The sequence below is a fragment of the Serinus canaria genome, chromosome 13 (assembly GCF_022539315.1).
Source record: "Serinus canaria isolate serCan28SL12 chromosome 13, serCan2020, whole genome shotgun sequence".
NCBI lineage: Eukaryota > Metazoa > Chordata > Aves > Passeriformes > Fringillidae > Serinus > Serinus canaria.
In genome coordinates, this window is record NC_066327.1 from 6,804,503 (window position 1) to 6,819,749 (window position 15,247).

The window sequence follows — 15,247 nt, forward strand, 5'->3', positions numbered from 1 at the left end:
CTTAATCTGAGCAAGGCAGGTGGTTCATTTTCGAGTTACAAGGCAGGAAATTTTTGACATTGAAGCTATAATGTGTGTGCTGTGAGTAGATCCCCAGCATGTATGCAGTTGCATGGGAATTGTATTGAGTCAGCAATCCTCAGGGAAGGTTCCTACAGGAGTGAGCACCAGGAAAACAATCAGCAGCCCCAGGGAGATGCTGACAGGGCTTTACTTCAGAGTGAGCTGGGCTGGGTGGGAGATGGAGAGGTTAAATGAAGGTGGAAAGGTCAGGGGAGTTGCACTGCAACTTGGTGCTCAGACCAGCGCATTATTGCAAGCCAGCATGGGAGGATGTGTTGAACAGAGGGTTCACAATATTGTGACTAGTGTGCTGTGCTCTGGATAATGCAACTCAATTCCCCTTTCTCCAGGTCTTTTTTTATTATCTGAATGGAATCCTTAGGGTTACATCCAGAGGAACACTCTTTGCCTTAACTTAGAATTCCTGAGAGGGAAGCATCTCTTGCCAGGCAATTTTCAACTCCTGCTGGAGCAGACTGAGTTGTTTATCTGCTTTTTACTTTTCAAATGGTTAATGATAATGAACTGTAATTGAGAATTGCTTGGGACTCATTAATATGCATGTTGTCATCCATTTATCTCCCTGTTTCCTTTGAAATCACCTTCTCAAGGGTTTGGAATGATATTTAGTATTCATTTTTTCTTCCTGCCTTCCTGTTAATATTCACAGGTTGTTATTTTTGCCCTTTTATAGAATTGCATTCTTCTAAATCTTTTTCTGTGTGAGTTTCTGTTTCTCTTTTTTATTTTTTTACTGTTCATGTAGGTTTCTTAATTTCTAACTACTCTATTCTAGGTTTTTGAATGTATTTCCAATATACAAATAAGAGTAGAAAAATCTTCCCAACCTAAAACATGCAGGTATAGCTTGCTTGTTATTAATAAATCTACCGCTGCTGTCTTATGAATACTGCTGAAAAGAAGGTCTCATCATTCTAACTTTTATTTTGTCTTGAGCAAAAACCAATTATGGAGTAAAAATGTATCTGTGTGAGTCTTCTGGGTTTTGGTTTTATTTTGAGTTTGAGCAAGAGTGCTTTGCTATTGCTGCATACAAATGAACTTGTGGAGACTCTTCCTTACCCATTCCTGGTGTCTCTCTGCCTCCCAGCCTGCTGGAAGTGTGGGGTTGACACTGAATTATTGTGGTGTAGCCTGGACCTGCTTGGCTCATCAGCTCCCTGATTCTGTGTGAATTACTGAGTCAGCACTCAGGCTGAGCCCCTTGGAAAAGCAGAGCATTAGGCACTGCTGGAATGCTGTGCAGGCTGCTCACACTGCCCCCGTGGTCATCTCACCCCCACATCCTTGCTTGGTGAATCCTGAGGTTCATCCCTTGGACCCACCCTGGGTTCATTTTTAAAGCTTCTTCATCTTCTCTCCTTCCACGAATAGCAAATCTGCTTTCTGAAGCAATGCTCAAAGAAAATGGGAAATGTGAGCTCGGCTCTGAAAGCCTCATTAGTGTGTTTCAATCTGAGTGATCCCACATGAAAGAGTAAGAGGGCTGGATCATTAGTAAGAGAAATAAATTTTGTTCATGATCGTTCACAGTTAAATGGAGAGCTGAAAATAATAACAGATGAAAACTAAAATGAAATTGTGTTTATTCTAGTTCTATTCACTCTAATTTTAGCCAGCCTTATGAGGGTACTTTTCAAACCTCAGATTTGGAAGAGATACTCCCATCTTTAAGAAAGCCAACCAAATATACATAAAGCAACAGCAAAACAATCCTGAATATCTGTAACTATTTTTGTGTTACATTGGTGCTTGTTTCCTGGAAGAAGAGTTTAGCTCTATGGTTTTAATGACAGCACTTCATTGTCAGCTCTCCTCCCTTGGCAACACAGCTCCAAACATCAACAGTGAGAGCTGGAAAACCTGCTTCTGAGAGCCTCAGAAGGCACAGCTCCAAAGATGGATTTGACTGGACATTCCCCTGATTTAAAGGGGGGGTCATTTTATTTAATGATTCCCACCTCACTTTTCATAACAGGGATCCTTCCACTTTTTGTACATGTTCACACTGTTCATGCTTCTCCCTGCTACCTATCACCAGTATGCTGGCAGAAAGTTATTTGCTTTCCTTTTATGTTTTATTTGCCCAAGATTCCATCCTAAACATTTTCCTTTTTCTTGAGAACCTGCTTTTTTAAAATATTTATTTAAAAGGGGCAAATTTGGGCAACTTATTACTGTGTGACACAGCATTTTAAGTCTGAAAGCAGTATGAAAACTCAGAAGGAGTTAAGCTGCTAAGTTACTTAAGCTGCCTAAGTCTTTGTTGTTACACCTTTCTATTTTATATTTGTATGAAGTATTTTACAGTCCAAAGCTGCAATAAGGGGTTCTTAATGCACTGTATTTTGGTTGAGAATATTTGTGCTGTGAGTACCAAAACCAGGTTCTGCTCTGAGTCCCTCTTTGTGTACCTTGCAGTGTTGTCAGGCACAAGTTGCTGAGCTGTGCAGAACACTGAAATCTCCATCCAGGTGTGTTTGTGGCCAGTGATGGCCACAGGGCTGCTCTGGCACACCTCCAATGAATAAATAAATTCCCTAGATTCCTGGATTCATGAACCAGCTCTTCTCTGAAGTGTCTCAAAGACAACTTCTAATTGCTGTGACTTATAAAGGACACATTTATATGTATAATGAAATCTAGCCTTTGTCTTCAAATACTTCCTCCTGTCATTTCTTTGCTATTACACCACTGCTGAGTTTCTGTGCATCAAACTACTTGATGTCATAACTATTGTCATTACTTTGGTTACAGGTTGAGAATTGTTTGACTGTTGTTTCTGGTATGTGATGCTGATTCCATGTGTGCCTTAGCAAGCAAAACTTCTAGTTGTGCCAATTTTCTCTGCTTTCCCAAGTGGAAAATAAGCAGGAGAGTGCAATTGCATAATTAGAAAATATACATTTGTCTCTTCCCCCACTGGTCAGAAGGCAGCTTTGCCACCCTGGCTCTTGCAGGTGGAGGAGCAGATGTTCCATAGCTGCCATCCCTGCTGCCCCTGAGCCAGCTGGCAGGACAGGGCCATCATTGCCTCCCTCTTGAGCCCACAGATGTCCTGAGACATCTTTACACAGAGGGGGGTCAAAGTGTGCCAAGCTCTGCTGCTCAGTCCCACGGGGGAGTCCTGTGTCTGTGAGCTTGTGGTGCTGTGCTGATAAAAAAGCTGAGAACTGTGTCTGGGAAGTCCCATGGAATGTGTCAGAGACTCAAACAGGCAGAGATGAGGGCTGTGATTCCTGGAACTCCCATGGAGACTGTTTTTCACTCACAAAACACCGAGAGGACAGTGTCAGTGTCAGCTCTCACGTTCCTGCTGCCTAAGTGCTCCTCCTCTGCCTCCAGCAGCCTTGTGCAGGGCAATATTCCACAGGGATCCTCTCCCTGCTGTTACACTGCCTCATTAGACACCCTGCCCACCTTCTGGGCTGGGGAGAAAAGGAGGAACAAAAAATGTACAAGAAATTTCAGAATAAGAGAAGAGGAGCAAGCTTGGAAACATTTCATCCAGTACAGGGCAAAAAGCAGCAAAATATGTCACCTCTATGCAAATTCAAATTAAAGCAGCCAGGTCATGTACATGAAATCTTACTTTTGATAGGTAATTCCTGTTTCCAGCAGTGCTGCTGTGAGGAGCTCTGCTGTGATCCTTTGGGGCTGGAGTGTGAGAGAGCCTTTGCTGTGGCTGAGGAGCTGGGCCATCTCCCACTGCAGGTACCAAATGCTGCCCTGCTCCAAGATGGCACTTCTGGAGCTCCTTGTGCCTCCTAAAGGAAATCTGCATTTGTGTGACTAGGAGCAGAAAGGATTCTAAAAAAATATCCTTTCAACTATCACAGGGTGAAGGAATCCCAAAGCAGTCATTCTCCTTTCTTTTTATCCACTCCCAACCTACTAAGCACTGCAATGATGTTTATCTAATAACTCCATTCTCCTTGAGGCATATTTTCTATTAATAGTAATTATCTATGACTTATAATTTGTCTTGAATTCTCCTTACTAGTGAAGCACTTGAACTGATTATGTACTCCCACTATTAGAATAAAAAATGATGTGACTGCATTCTTAATAACAGCTGCATATAAGTGTGTGCACAAAAATATCATATCTTCTGAAAGTGAGAGGTGTTTCTACCCACAGTGAGGTAGATGAATGTTCACCAATTGCAGAATAAGTGGGATGAAGAGGCTCCTGACATTCTCTTTAACAAGATAAAATGTCTCCTGACATTGACTTGCATGATTTAGAATACTCAAATAATTCTTAGTGTATTTATATATGGTGGAAACTCAGAGAGCAATGACGGGTTGGTGCTAATTGGGAATTTTTGGTGAAATAAACATAGGAAGGCACAAACCCAGGTTTGAAGAGTTTACAGTGTCTGTAGGGGGGACAGAAATCATTACTGTGAGGATTTCCCAGATGTAAATGCCAGAGAAATCATTAACTTCTCAAGGTCATATGTGAGACTTTTGACTGCAACAGCAAAGAACTTGAAATGTCCTCAATACTGTTTAGTGCATTTACTGGAAACCTCACAATCTCACTGGTGTCCTTTGGGATGGAAATTGGGTCCACACTGCTACACCTGAGTCTGGGCTGTGGCTGAGAAAATTGTGTGTTAGTTCTTCACTTCTTTAAACCTTGGAGCAAATCCTCCATTGGGTAGGTGAGTGTTATCCTTTGCCTCAGAATTCAGCTTTTGCTGAATACACAAAAGAGGGTTGGAAAATTCCAGCTAAAAGAGGAGCAGGTGGACTTTACTTTTCTGCAGAATATTTTATTTTGCAATGGTGCAACCCTTGGAGTTCCTTGCATGGTTATTGTGAGTCTATTGGTAACTATAAAATGTGCCACAGAGGAGGGAAGTGATGAATCCTCATTTCTTTTCTGTCTTGACTCATCAGACCTTGGAAAATTGCATCAAGATCTGTAATTTTGAATGTCTTATGTCATCTGAGATGTATACATGACCTTAAATTATTAAGAATTAGAATTTTCCAGTGCATAGGATGCTGACTGTCATATTGAGCTGGTGAGCCTGCCATCTTTGTTTCCTTACCAGCTAAAAAAAACTAAAGAACCCCAAAAACCCCACAAATAAAAGCCAAACAAAGCCTCCACCACACTGGCATTCACCTCACAGGAATGATGTAAAATTAAGTAGTTTATCTTGAAAAGTCTTCTGAAAAAAATCTATTGCTAAAAATGATGATGTTGTAAAACTGGACAAGACAAAAAAATGTGACCAAACTTTTTCAAATGATGGCTCTAATTTTAAGGATTCTTTAAAGATATCACAGAAAATTGTCAGGCTCTTTGGACCCATATCTTCCAAGTTTTATGTTAGAAAGCCCCTGGTTTCCAAAGTGGATACTAATTTGCATTTCTTCATCCTATTTATAGACATAATCAATGCCTCTTTTCCAAAGGACGTTGCTTATTCTTATTCATTGCAGCTACAGGTGTGGCATGGCAGAAGAAAATTGTCAATATTTGGATGTGCAGACTGGGTGAGGGGTGAACAATGCAGGCCTATTTGAATATCAATAGGTGTAGAATTCCCATGGGCAGAGAATTCAGTGATGTTGAGCCCACCCAGCAAATTAAACAATGAACATGAATCTGCATTTAACTGTCTTGAACAGATGTTCATCAGCACAATGTGGTTTTTTTTCTTATTTTAATCAAGAAGCATAGAACAAACATTAGTTTATTGGCTTGGGGGGAGGCAGGGGGGTATGCAAATCCACACTGAGACTACAACCATTTAAAAGGTAGAGATCAAAAATCAGAGAACACTTCCATTTTCTTTTGAAACAAGCAGCCAGTAGGATCTGAATTGCAAAGCAAACAATTATGTTTTATTTTGTTATAGTCAATAATTCACGACTGAATGTGAACTCTTATGACCACTGGCTGCTGCATTTGGTGCTACCTGTCATTACAATATGTTCAATTTACTGTTATATTTAATACATACATTTAATAGACAACCATGCATGGAACATTAAATTCGCATTAATAGTCTCAGCTTGAAAATGTTTAATACAAATGCAGGTTTTTAGGATTACATAATGAAAGCTGCATCAGGTGGAAGGAAATCAGATGATGAGAGAACATAATTAAAAGGAATTCAGTGGCATGCAGAAAGACAGTGAGCTATACAGCCAGTGTCTTCCAGCACTTCCATATGGAGTTCTCCTGCTCCATGAAAATGAGTGAGGGGGATTTGACATTGCTGAAAACCTATGGACAATCCCCTCTTTTAAGGGCACCATGGAAGTGGACTATGTTACATTAAATGTAAAAATTTATTTATCAACACATGAAATAAATTTGCTTCTTCTAACCCTTGACAACTCCAGTGGTGAAGGCTCAGAAGTGCTGAATGGAACCAGCAGAGAGATGCTCTCCACTCACCCCTCAGGCTTTGCAAGTCTTTGCTAGCAATAGCACTGAGCACTTTTAATAAGGCCACCAAGTGAAAATTTCTGTGAAAGGTATGTTTATATACGAGTTTCCATAATTATCTTCTCATATTAACAAGTACCTCTGTCAGTTTCTCTGTTTAGCAAAATGAGTGAAGCCCCTGAGCTCTGTGAACAGTTTTCTGTTAATTAAATCAGGGCTTTGATTCCAGCTTTTGGCTGCTAGTAGGCAACTGCAGATTTTGCACAATTTGCAAGGAAGGAATGAGATGGAAATGTAAGACAAGCCTAAAGCAGGAACACTGCTCCCTTCACAAAAACCTGTAAAGTTTAGCAACCTGAATGGCTTGAGAATTATTTTCCCAAATAGCATTTCTTTGGCTCAGAAAGTTTGAATATGGGCTGATTGTATATATATATCTATATATCTATACTGTATTTTGTACCCTTTTTTTGTTCATCTCATTCCAAATAGCAGAACAATGCTGCCAAGGGGGTCTTCATGGTTAGTTTAGGATTATCAGAGAGTTCATTGCCTGCTCCATTCCTGCAGTGGTAGGGAATTTCACCCTACAGAAACATTACATGAGATGGCAAAATGAGTGGTTATTCTCTAATGCCAGTCATCAGACTTCCATGAATTTGACCTACTTGGGTTTGGTGGTTTTGATTTTTGTTGTGTTTTTTCTTTGTTTTCATTTTGTGTATGTGATGCTTCCCTCATCCTCCCACACTTTCTGCCTCTTCTTGGCCTTATGCTCAAGCAAAACTTGGGAAATTACTGTGAAAATTCTCTATTTTTACTGTCCTTATGCCCTCAGCCTGGGGGTGAAGTGTGCCACTTGTCATTATGCTGAAAGGTGAAGAAATAGAAGGTAATAATAATAATAATAATAATGGCTGCAGGAAATTAATTTTTTGCCAATTTTTAGCACTGGAGGGACATTTTAGGTGCACCTAAACAGAAGCATGAAAAGCATGTGTCCAAAAAGCTTCACAGTTTAAATGACTTGGTTCTACATTTATCTACATTTAGAAACTATCATTACAAAGGCCATATAGCAATTTAACAGGTTAAGAAGGAAAAGAAAATTCCTTTTAGTCATTAAATTAGACAGATTTACTTGCTAGAACTGTTTTTGCTTAGTAATGAGCTGCAGGTTTAAGCTGTCATGGTACTAATATTTTAACTGGGATAATAAACCCAGCTTGAAGAGCTGATAGCAGGTAGGTCAGCAGGGAGCTGATAGATGAGGCACAAAACTGCTTTCTCTACAATGACAAATACATCTAAAGGATCAAGCAGTCGGGTTAAATGTGCAAAATGGGTGCCAAGTAGATAGGAACAAGATGTAAAAGACACTTTAAAGAAATGTTTGCTCAGACCTTCCTCAAAGTGACATTTGCAGCCAGAGAGTTACCCAAGGCACTTTCTGAAGTGAACCACTTTGCTCTTAGCAGTAGAAAAATGACAACTCCATTTTAAAATTCCTCTAAATATTTCCAGAGAGAAAATACTGGTCATAAAGAGACCAAGCCAAGTTAATGGGTGTTATTTAGTCCCAGTTTATCTCAGTCTGATTTGATAGCAGACTGGGAGCTGAACTAGACTGAAAATCAGATGCTGACTTAGTGCTGAACTTTTGACTCATCAGTGCTTCATGATGTACTTGAATGCATTTTTATATTCTGCATTACATAACATACTACCACAGCAATAAAATGAGATAGCCCTGGTGTATTTGAAATTTACAAATATGTTTCTGACAATCTGTAAGAAATCAAGTAGGGGGTCTTTTTCAGTAAAAGATTTTAAGCATTCAGATTTTTTCTCAGTTTTTAAAAGCACATCCCAGCTCTTTTTTGCTCTCCCTGTTCACCACAGATTAGTCTCCACTTCTTACATAGATAATATTTAGAGAAATAGTACTGGAGAGTTTAATTGCAGTTGTTAATCCATCTGTTGCATGACAAGATGTTTAGAGGCCTCTCAGCATATTTGTCTGTTACATTGTTCTGACTGGAGACATTTAAATTCTACATTTTCTGAGTAATTACTTGTCGTGAGATTAATTAATCTGTGCACTCACTGGCACATACATTCAACTCTTGCATTATTCTATTACTTAAGTGCACCAACCCAATAAGATATTGACCTGAAATACTGTCTGGGTTCCAGAAAACCCTGGCATTTCTGTTCCTAAACCAGAAATGGGCACTTAATTGCACACACTGAAACACCAGATGAACATCAGTGTTCATACAAGTTACATAAAATTCAATCAATTCCAGGGACCTCATAAGTCTTTCAAGCAAAACATTTAGTAGTCAAAGGTAGAAATGAACTCTTGAAGAAACTATTATGGAGAAGTAGCTTTCAGTAATTTGTAAAATATTTTTAAGACAAAGTGACAGCATCGACTTGATGGGAGTTTAGTACAAGGTTTTGTAACAGTGAATTAATATTGATTTACTATAAATATCTGTGTTTGGATGCAGTCGTGAAGGGAATTTCACAGAGGGTTTTCTTTCTGTAGAGGAATATGCAGTGGACAGGCACTTGTGTGGAATTTGGGGATTTGTGAGTGGCCTTGGCCGATTTCATGAAAATTTGAAATATCTCCACCCTTTTAAGTTGGCTCTCTCCTATTTAGAACTTGCTTAAAGGACTGTAAGAACTTGAAAACTGAGGGGGTGTGGTGCTAATGAAGAAAAGCTCACTGACTGGCAGTATCAGAGGTGCCATTTCCTACAGTTTGTAGCAGCAGATAATTCAAGTTTTAGCAGTTAAATTGTGATAGAGATTAAATATATGATGCTAATTTTTCCATGCTGTATGTGTCGTAAAAAATTTAAGGGCTCATTTCCCTTTGCTCATGGAAAATAATGCTGTATTTAAATGAAAACAGAGATAATCTGTCTTTCCCTAAGCCTTTCATTCTAGGTGGGCATAAACCACAGTTTATGTGACAAATATGTTCTATTAAAACCATGTTAATAGCCTTGGGTGTGAATTGGCATGCAGTAAGTGGTAAGGTAATGAAATGTTTAACATCTCAAATTGCTCTTAATTTGGCCTGTCCCAGTACATGTACCTTCATGGTTTTGTAAAAGCACAGCATTTAAAATAACCTAATGATTTAACTGAATTGTGTACCCAAAAAGGACCATGGGATTTAGGGTGATCACTTGTCTGCCCTTAGCTATGTAGCTGGTATTATATTTTGGAATACTTTCTTTCTGTCTTAAATAGGAGATGTGCTAGTCCAGCTTCCTTGTGGAAGACATGAAAATCTAACCAAAGTATATTGTCCTTAAAATGAACATAACACATGGGATTAAAAAGCAATACACTCCCAAATTATTTGGTTTATAAAAATACAAGGCACACTAAAACTACTTAATGGATATTATGTCACTATTTCTAGAGCTGGTTCAGCAGTAATAAATAAACATTCATGAATAATGTATTCAGCAGTTGACAAAAATGTCAGAAAGCAGTGATTTGTATTATTCAGCCACATGTACAAGGACTATAATGTGGGAAAAAAAAGATTAGGTAGTTGTACAAAGCAAGTTTGGGGTTTTGGGATTATGAAAGTCTTCATATTTTGGAAGAAAATTCTTGACTGCTTTAGAAAATGAGAATGGGATTGTGGGAACCACACTGGCAGAAATGAGGAAGGAATGCTGAGACTGACTGCCATGGCCTTGAGTGGATGATAGTGGGTGATGGGACAGCCTTGGCATGAAAGCCACAGCAATGCCTGTTCCATACAGCCCAATGGAGTTTGCTCTTCTTGCCATCATTTTTATTGAAATGAAGTGGAAAACAAACAAAATCAAAATCTGCTGTGAACTTCAGTAAGAAAGGAATCTGTGAACCAGTTAGTTTCACAGAACTGGAACATTCCTGGACACCTTCTAAGACAAAAACCCCCTTTCTTGGCAGACTCAGCCTGCTAGTTTGATGACTGAAATAGCTGAGGCTGCTTCATTTCACAGTTATGAGAGAATCAGCATCCCAGCTTGTCCCAGCTAGCAGCAGCTCATCACCAATAATGAGGCATTCGTTCCCTGTCAGGGAGTGTCTGGAACAAAGACCTTTGGCTGTCTAAATCAGGCTATAACCATTCTCTGGAATTAGGTGATAACTCCTCTCTGTTGTGCATGGCTGTCCTCACCTCCTCCTCTTACCCACAGGTTGAGCAGATTAAGTTCTGGCACATTTGTGGTGTCACTCCTGGTCACCACAGGCTGACCTAACCTATCCAGTTTTCATTGGACTGCCTGGAAAAGAATGCAGAATAAAATGAGAACTGACAGAGGAAAACTGTACCCTGATAATTTCTGAGGAATTTGTTACTGTCTCTGGAATGAAATGTTTTTCTTTGAGAGCAATGTCAAGCAGAGCTGTGCTGGCTTGAGTGCTTTCTGCTTACCTTGGCTGATGCTAATTTTCATGTGACACCTTGGATTCCATGGACAATGATATGTCAGTGCAAGAACGTGTTTGCACTGCACTCAAGTCCAAATGTTATTTCATTTCTGCTGCTCCAGTGATGTGAAGGAACTAGAAGGCTCCCTGTCCTTCACCACCATAAACAAAAGGCTCTTTGCTCCTTGTTTTCTCTCTAATCATGCAAAAATCTTTTCCATCTTCTCAGCCCTTGAGGAAATGTTAGTGTGGCCAATAAGGAATATGGCTCAGATGGTAAATGAAGGTTTTATTTTGTCTGTAATTGTCAGTGTTCCTTTTTGGAGACCATCACAAAGGACATTTATTTGAATAATCTCAATGAGCAAACTCTCCTTTGCAGAAATACAGAATAACAAAGTCCAGTTTTGCCTTCTCAATTTAGTACTAAAATCAGAACAGTTTCCAATGACTCTTTTCCCATTAGCAACTCCAGAAACTATTTTTTCCTTTCAAGGGTATCATGGGAGATGTTTTGAGATTGCTCCACCTTCAAATGGAACTTGCAGAGAGAAAAAGTCTTAGTTTGCACATCACTGACCTGGATATTTTCCTGGTGATTTCAGAATATTAAGGTGTTCACTTATAAAATTGGTGACTCCACAATCAGCCCACAAAGGAATGATACCTTGTGAGTGAATAAATTACTTTCCAATCTTAAAATAAAGGCAGGCTTTCAGAGTCATGTGGATCTGAACTTGTAGTGCAGCTGGAATCATAAGATCACTCAGTTTTGTTTGTTCTTTATTGGTCCTGAGTAGAGTACATTTACCTGGTGGTTTTAATTTATTTCAAGCACACAATAATACTCGTGTGACTGCTCTGTAATGAGCTGTTAATGAACAGATCTCAAACACAGAAAGTGAATTTCTGCTATAAAATCTGCAGAAGAGAAGTACAAATGGGTCCACTCTATATAGAGTTTCTCCTAAAGAATCTGTGTTTCTGTGGTGTTTCAGCCTTTTAAGTTCCTGCTCCTATGAGGGTTTTAGTACAAATGCATGTTACATGGTTTATGGGATTCCTCCATGCCTTGTACTGTCCTGCTTTTATAGAACTACATTAAATACATGGCAATGGGGTTTTTCCCTAACCATGATTGGAAAGTCACATATAATTTGGGTTTGAGCAGGAGTAAGAATTTGTTTGGTCGGTTTTTTGTTTACTTTTTTGTTCTTTAAGGACTATCAATAAGTTTGGAATTCTCTTTCTTACTTTACACTTTTGGAGATGCTTTGGTTTCTTTGGATTCCTTCATTTCTCTTGGTAAAACTTTCTGGTTTATGACCCATATCTCAAAGCATGGCTGAGTCTCATTCGTGCTCTGTCACCAACTTCTACTTCCAATACACTTTTCTGAGCTGTACACTTTTTGGGCTGTACCAAAGTGCTGCCTGGAAATGAGCTGCAGAGCTTCATTCTGTGTGCACAAGCACCACTCCAGCACTGAGGGATGATTTTGCTGAAGCAGTGATGCAGAACTCAACTGTTTACTTCTCAAGACCCTACCCATTCTCACTGTGGATAAGGACTTTTCCTTCACAGATTTCTCCATAAAGCCAGGTGACAGATACATTTATGCAGAGAGCTGAAAGGCCTTGATTGATTACCAATTAGAGGAAAATCCTGCAAGAATGAATTCATTAGAGAAGGCAGATGAGGAACGCTGCTCTTGTCATGAACTGGAAGAGAACCAAGAATGTAATGAACTAAGCAATGACAAAGTCACCTCTGAATTTTATTTGCATATGAGAGAAAGGCCTTGAGTTTGTTACCTGACAGGGAGCATCAAAATATCAAACCACTGGACAGCACCCTTCATCAAGACATTTTCTTCACATTTAAGGGGTTTGTGCAGCTCCTGTTTTAGCTGCTGGGGAGGACCACCCTTTGAACACAGGAGTGGGTGATCTCAAGGCTGATCTAGTGTGCCATTGCATAATTTCTATGTCTTAAAACTGCTGGGGTCTCATTTGGCTTAGAAATTATGAAAAAGTTAAGGGGGGGGGGGGGGGGGGAAGGAGAGCCCAGATCAAGAATAATAAATATTTATATGAAATCAAAGGTTCTAATTTACTGTGAAATAATTCTGTAATTTTGTTCATAGTTATGCTTTTTCTTGCACTTCTGATCAAGCAGAACATGCTAAAACTGAATGTAAATATTTGATCACTTTGTGTGGGCTGAAACCAGAGCATCCTTTTAACCAAGATCCATAGAAAGGGAAGTTGGTGTTGAATAATGTGCATCAGTGTGCAATAGCTCAGTGTAGTGCACATCTCCTCCCCACAGTGCCCTCTTTCACACATGGCAATTCCCATCTTAAAGCAACTTTAGCTCCTGCTCTTCCTATTGCAGTACAGAAAAAAATACTGGAAGAAACCCATATCCCTCAATTTCCTTTCAATTTGTGATACAGAAAGAAATATATATTATTTATTATGGTATTATTTATTTATTATTTATATTTTCTACAGAAATACATATGTATATATGCATACAGAAATATATACATATATGTATATAAATTTTTTCTATTTCTCTGCTCTTTTACTGTCTTGCTTGGTTGATTAGTGTTTGATCATAACTAGGATTGTTAAGAAGTGACATTAACTGTAAGTAATTGCATTTATTCTAAGATATAAGTTGACATTATTAACATTATTGATTACCTGTGTCTCTACAAATTATGTAACAGGAAAAATGCACATTCCCTCCCTACCATTCAAACAGCTGAGAACCAACCCTTCTCTGTCATATCCACTTAAAAAGCTCTTTGGAGAAAAAAGATAAGCAGTCTCTGTGCTGATGTTGAAATGTGTTTTTAAATACCAAGACCTACTAAAACAATTTCAAGATGATGATAAAGCTTCCTAATTGGGAAGTTACCACCATTTCAAAAACGGAAATACTAAATTTCAAGGAAATGGTCACTATTTAGTAACTCTCTGCATCTGCTGTAAAATTAGTATTCAGATTTCTATTAAGCAAAGACCAGATACAAAATTTAGCTCCTTTAATGTCACATGTTTTACCATACCTTTTAAAAAATTTCATATTGTGCATAAACCAGTTTTAAAATACTCTGAAAACTCTTGCAGATATTAATGTACTCAAAATAGAAATTAGTCAGTAAAGCAAGAATGAGTATAGTTATTCTAAAAAATAACTTCTTGGTCCCTACTGCATCATTTGCTTTTTTCAAATTAAGATGTATTTACAAATTATAAAATATTTGCCCAGTATGCATAGTTTAATTTTTTCTTACAACAGTAAAAAAAGGCTGAAAATAGGAAAATTTTTTACCACTTTAGTTTGAAAGCAAAATGTAGATGGAATGCCATGCACTTACAAATACATCCAAGAGCCAGCCTGCAGCCAGTCAGAAAAAGCAAATACCAAATATGACATTTCTGTACAAACAATATTTATTATTGTGTAAAATCCCTAAATTGTTCCATTTAAGCCCTTCAGAGTTAGAGAACAGGGTGTGCAAAAAGGATTTCCCATGATCACTCCAGCTACCACACTAGTAAAAGCTCTAGAAACAGGAGGAGGAAAACAGCTGCAGCAAGGCCTTCAAGCAGTTAAAATGGTCACAGTACCAATGAAAGAGCTGGTGACTTACTGGAATCAATTAGTCAGCCTGTAAGGATTTAAGTATATCATTCTCACAGGAATTGAGATGTTTGTGTAGACAAAGCAAATGCCCCTGAAGATCCTGAATCTGTGCATTATTTCATGTTTCTGGTTAATTTTATCGTACTGAAATTTCGAGATAGGATGGAATCCTTAATTTTTATTTAGCTTCATATAAAACTTCTTTGTGTGCTTCTGACTCCTCCCAATGCCCAGGACACCTGTAATAATTTGCTCTGGGGTTTGGTTTGATTAGGTATGTGTTTCCTAACTACATTCCTGAGAAGGATCATGGAGATGAAGGGTGAATGAAGGAATTCTATTTGTGCTGAGAGTGGCAAAATAGTATTACCTTGAAACTCTAGCAATTCTTTGGCTCTAGAAAACATTTCTAGGGATTTTGCTACAGGCAATTCAGTAGAATCAGCTGATAAAAATCTGTTCCTTAACTAGTAATCAAGACCTGCTTCCAGAAGTTCCCTGGAGCTGGAGGCTTGCACTTAGCCTGATGAGTAGATGCATCTTTCTGTCTATTCAGCTTTAGACCTTGAAAACTCCCTGAAATTCCAGTCCTCCATTTCTAGATCCTGCCAAGAAATTGTTTGTTATTTGTCTG